The sequence below is a fragment of the Chinchilla lanigera genome, unplaced genomic scaffold (genome assembly GCF_000276665.1).
Source record: "Chinchilla lanigera isolate Chin_1 unplaced genomic scaffold, ChiLan1.0 scaffold00016, whole genome shotgun sequence".
In the NCBI taxonomy this organism is placed as follows: Eukaryota; Metazoa; Chordata; class Mammalia; order Rodentia; family Chinchillidae; genus Chinchilla; species Chinchilla lanigera.
In genome coordinates this window covers 30179637-30185649 of record NW_004955417.1, presented here as the reverse complement: position 1 = coordinate 30185649, position 6013 = coordinate 30179637, and positions in this window count along the sequence as shown.

The window sequence follows — 6013 nt, the reverse complement described above, 5'->3', positions numbered from 1 at the left end:
TCTCCTCTCCTCCTCTCCTCTCCTCCTCTCCTCTCCTCCTCTCCTCTCAGGCTTCCAGTGGCCTGTCATCAACTCCAGTGAGTGCACTATCTCAGCTCGGTGCACAAGGCCTGCCCAGATTTGGCACCTACCCACCCCTCTAATTTCCTCTGCTTGAATTTAATGTTCTAATAAAGTGAAATGTAATTTCCTCCTCCAACTATGAGAGTTCACAGTAACACTAATTTCCTTAAGGTGAACTGATTTCATCATGATTCTGAAAAAGTCTCTACCAAGTATCTAAAATCTTATTTGGACCCTTGTGTTCAAAAAGTGGGCTCTGGCCCTAATGAGGTTACTGAGCTTGTCTCAGAGCCATTTTCTACACCAAGGAAACAGGAGTCCAGCCACAAAACCATTAGTGAGCCCTGATATGAGGCTTCTCTTGGATATTTAATGTCTATGACCAAAATAAATGATATCCCTTGACCTCCACTTAATTATATTATTAGGTTAGTCTCCAAAAACATGCCTGTAATTTAAGACCACTCCATTATTAACCACCATTTATTGGCCTTAAATAATGGACTTGAAGCCATAAAAAGGATAATTTCTGCCTTCAGGGTTTGCTGTGCAACTTAAACCAGAAGCTGGGTGGGAATGGGTAAGAGTAGAGCTCCAATTTTAGCTGCATCTGCAGTTCACAGAGGCAACTGCACGAAGCCAATAACCCTAAGTTACGACCCTGAAACTCCAAATTTCAGCCAGTCCATGTTTACAGAGCCCCCACTGAGTGGAAAATGTCGTAGCGGCACCACGCATGAAAGCAAAGTAGGCGTTTTATTACAAGGAGCGAGCAGTCCACTGGGACACCACTGCGTGCCTTGCTCAGCGCTGTGTTCGTCCCTTGGACACAGCAGTGGACGATGCGCTATTAGAGGACCGGTGGGTATTTTCTGTTTGTTTGCTTCTCTGGTGCTGGCGTCCGGTCCATAATGGCTCACGTGGTGGAAGCTGAGGAAGGAGGATGACCCCGTAGTGGACGTCCAAGCTCCTTCCTCATTTCCACCTCACAGTCAGGATGCCGGACAACGTTCCAAGCTCCTATTTACTTAAAGGGGCTTCACGGGCTACTGTAAAACAGAGAGTGGGAGTTAGAGCCTGACTTTCAAAGGGACTGAAACCCTCCAAACAAGATGGGTAAAGAAGAAAAGCTGCCCTAACACTTTGGGGACGGTGCCTCAAACATAAGACAAATACTCAACCATACATTTTCAAAGTCACCCCCAACAGGGGCTGTCGCTGTCTCTGAATAGCACATGTTACTAGCCAAGCATGCTGGGGCCGAGGTGGGATCCAGGAGAAATGCAGATTTGCCAACGGGTTAAACGGAGGCGGCAACAGCTGCGTGGGCAGGGCTTGGAGCTGCAGTGCGAGTCTGTGTCCGGCAGGCGCGGCAGCCCGCTGACAGGGGCCGGGCCTGTGTCCCCCCGGGGCAGTCGTCACGTCCACAGCGCGCTGTGTCCTCGAGGCAGAGACTGGCTCTGGTCCCTAACCTGGGGAAGAAGAAGGCCTGGGAGGCTCCACGGGGAGGAGGCCAAGCTGTCCTTCCTCGCTGAGGCCTTGACCTTGGGGCTGCGCTGGGGAGAGAGGAGTAGAAGCCCCCGTCTACCCGGCAGGGCTGATTCACTCATTCCCACACTGAAAGGTACAAGGAGCAAATGCTGAGTCCAACACGCTGGTCGAAGCTGGGGCCAAGGCTGACCTTTTCTCCATGCTGCTGAGTCGACATTTTCATGCCAGACCCTTAGTGCATAAAGAAATTAGCTACATAGCTTCCACACGCTGAAGATGGGACTGGAAAATAGAGCACAGTGGGACTTGGAAACAAAGGACCCAGGACAAGGAGGCTCTTAGGGACAGAGTGGTCACGTGATCATGAGAGGGGGACTTTCATGCATTGGGACTTGGTGAAGAATGAAGCAGGCAGAGTGGTGGGGAGGGAAGAGCGCAGCTGATGAAGCAGTGAGTCTGAAGGTCACATGGAGGATGGGGTGGGGGGCACAGGGGCGGCTGGGGTTGGCCATTGCGGGGTCCCGCAGGTCTTTGGGTGTGGGTGAGGATTAGGCCCCATTTCAAGTGCTATGGAGACATGGGATGTCTCAGAGCACAGGGAGATGGGAGCCGGCTGGGTTTCCTTGAGTCACCTCTTGTCTGTGTGCCAGCACCTCAGCTAGACCTGCCCTGGTCTCCCTTCCTCTGTCCCCTAGAGCTGAATCCACACACGATGGGGCCTACAGAAAACCACTTCCCAAGTCCCAGTCCTGAGCTGCCCAGGCAGGGGTTGACACCCTGTAGCGGGGATAGGACCAACACGTAGGAAACTACAGGACAATGATAAACACAGGCAGCCTTTGAGGATGAGTCCAAGAGGCGCACCTCCACGGTGTGGACCACTCCCTGGACATCAGGCCCTCGAGCTGGCACAGGAGGCACTAACAACAATTCAGCATGCTTGCTTTTCTGCTTTTAACCTGTGCTACAAACTCCTACATCCAAGTAAGTTCCCTGGAGGGGACTCCGGCTTCCTCATAGTATCTGCTCCCGGCATCCTTCCAGACCTGGAGCGTTTCCTGGTCCCGGGCCACCAGGGCAGGGTGGCTGCTGCAGCTTGGTCCCAAAAGGAGCATGTTCCAGAGATCTGCTCTCCACCGTGGTGACCGTAGCTAATAACAGTACCCTGTGTACTTGAAAAGTGCTAAGAGAGCGGCTCTCAAGTGTCCTAGCCATGAAAGAGGATAAGCCCATGAGGTCAGGATGCTAATGAGCTCACTGTAGCCACTCCACATGTTAGATGTCTCGGAAAGTGTCACGTGGGACACCACAACCACATATAGTTTTCTTTGTCGATTTAAAAGTATTACGTAGTTATAAAAACAACTTAAAACACAAAGAGCTGCGCCCTGGCACTTCTTTCCCTTTTAGCTAAATTGGGCCATCCGCCATGCCTGGGCCATCCAGACTCCTGTCAGTCCTTGCTGTGGATAAGCACAGTCTCTGGGTTATTTCTGTGCCTAAATAAGAGCTCTGTTCAGGACTAATGGCTTTCAGAGATGCTTTTTCACCTTAAACGAAGGCCTGAGCCTCACACATACAGCTGTGTGGACCCTGTGAAGGTCACCTGGCCTATCTGGCCCTCAGGTTTCTCACAGGAAAAATTTCTCCCTCTTTAGCCTACTATTAGGGGAAGCAAAAGAAAACACGTGTGTAACCTTATTTCCCCACCCAGCTCCACGCGCACGGTGCCTATCATACATGGTGGCTTCATGAGAGAAGTTCCTGAAAGGCCAAAAGCAGCACAGCATGGAGTTTGGATTAGAGGACGTCCCGGGAGCCGCTCCTGACTCCTGAGCCACCGCAACAAAAGCAGTGGGCACCAAAGGCTCAGAGGGAGATTTGAGGCCCAGGTGTTGCTCACACTCCGCTGCGGGCACATTTCAGTGGAGCCTTGAAAATACAGGGATTTTATTCCAAGGGCTGGTATCTGCAGCACTTCAAAATGACATCTCTCATTTTTAGAAAGAGAATCACTTCTTCATCCAGAGCTTCTGGGCCTTCCCCTCCGAACTCTCACCTTTCCGAAAGACATCCTGCAACCGACCGGCTAGCTCCTCCACAAGGAATGACTTAATTCAGCAAGGGGGGAAATATCCATTAGCTCCATTCTAACAGACCCACCCGTGTGGCGTCTGGAATTGCTGATGACTCACAAGAATATCTGACAAGAATGCTTGTGGATGGGAGGGAAATTGCAAAGCCTCTGGCCCTACGCCAGATAGGCAAACTTTGGCAATATCCTGTAATAAACACCAGGAGAAAATTGCTAGGTATGCAATGATTTATCTGGGACAACATTTAAAAGCTTTCCATTGGATAAAATGGCCTTTTCTCGTCTTATTTAATCTCCAGTGCCTGTTTGTGTTTAGTGCTCTTCACAATGAGCTACTAATTAGAACCAGGCTTCGCACAGAATCTCTGAAATTCTCCTCAGTTAACTGTTGACCCGTGGCCCTCAGGACTTCTCCTGGATTGCTGTTATGCAAGGACTTACTTTGGGGGAATCCACTTGAGACATGGGGCTTGGAATGGACAATGACCTTCCCGTAGCGCAGATTGACCAGAAGTGGGTGTCGGACTCCGCCGGAGCTGCCCGGCGTCGGCCCTGCGTGGCCCTGGGACCGGTGCAGGGCTCCTTCTCCGCTTAGCAGCTGGCTGCACTTGGGCGAGTGAGTTTCTCATCTACAAAGTGGAGCAAATAAGTAATAAATCCTGAATTTGGGGCGATAAGAAGGATATGATTAGAGAATTCATATAAAGTACCTAAGCAGTATTTCATAAATTCTGACTATAACTGTATTGTTTTATAGACTTGTAAATTTATAAGTAAGAAATGCTGGTATTATTTAAACACATCAAACCAGATAAGCAGACAAATTAACTATTTTCATTGTTTGATGTTTAACTGGAAAAAATTGATCTCTTCTGGCAAGTATTGGTTAATTTCAGTTTGTAAAATATAATTGAATTTGGTTTCCATCAGTCACAATGGCTGGGCCAATTTTATCTGTAAATATTGTCTCAGATTGACTTGATTCATAAATCATATGATTTGATTTTTGCTTCTAAAGCCTAACTCATTGTTAAAGGGACCTACCAACTCTGAGAAAAATAGTATATAAATTTGCAGGGTTCATTTTATCTAGGCCCCCTTTACATCTTATATTTCTGTGCGTTCTGACCAGTTTGTGCCTCCCTCAGAGTTATGAAGTGATATTACTAAAGGGTTACCATGTACTAAGGAATTATATATATATATACACGCACATATATATATACCTTGTCCTTGGGTCACAAACTTGATTCTTTCCACAATTCTGGTTGCAAACTGAGTCGTATGAAAACCGAATGAAATTCAATGGATAAGTTCAGTGCTAACCTTATGGGGAAATTTGATCCAGTTCTTGTCCGGTTCACTTTGCGACCAGAATTGTGAGGAGAATTGAGTTTGTGAACTGAGGTAGCACTGTGCCCAGAGCCTGCCTAAAAGGCGCTTATACCTTCGGCAGTTCACCACAGTGATGCATGTCTGGAAGCTCACGGCCGCCACTCTGAGCACCCCTTGTAATCGCAGAGGCCAAGGGTAACTTGCATTAATCTCATGGTGTCTCAATAAACTGGATATTAAAATATTTATACAAGATTTTTTTCCTGATGTAAACAGTTTTTGGTGGACTCTGTGTTTATATGTACACACACATACATACACATATATACTCACATGTATGTGCACAAAGCAGATAAAGCCACAGTTCCGAAGAGCACAGATGCTCCCTCCTGGGCACAGGCGGCCTGTGACACCCTGTGAGCCTCACCCAGGGGCCCTGAGGCTCTACAGTCTCTCCCTGGCCTCTCCAGGACAGCCGGCCTCAGGGAGGTCGGGCTTCACTTTGATGGAATGTGGAGCAGGAGCAGAGGCCGCCCCGGTGGAGACAAGCTGCAGGAACAGGGTGTGCAGTTTCACGCTGACAGCTTGCACAGCGCCTTGGGACAGAGGAAAGCAAAATGCGAGGCTGCAGCAGTGACCCCACTTCACTCCAGGAGCTGAATGGAAAGATGTGGGAGGCCAGGCGCTTCCGGCCGTCTTCCGGGGCCTGCAGCAGAGTCCTGGGTAGCTCCAGAGCTCTGGAAAAGAAGCCACAAGCTGTGAACACAAGGCAGCAACTGACAAAGCGCCTTCCACTTCCTGGCCTTGGTCACAGCTCACAGGAATACCTGCAGAAGCAGCGGCCCTGAGGGAAAGTCACCCTTAATGCCACAGTGCTCTTGCTTCCCTTCTCTTCTAGTCTGAACTCTCCCTGTGCTGCTCTGCTAAGGGAGTGGGACCCAGGAAAAATGTCCAGCCGCAACAGGAGTCTCAGCCTGAGCCTCTCCTCTCCCTGGTAGCAAACCTTCAGGTGTGAGCTGGTCGAGAGGC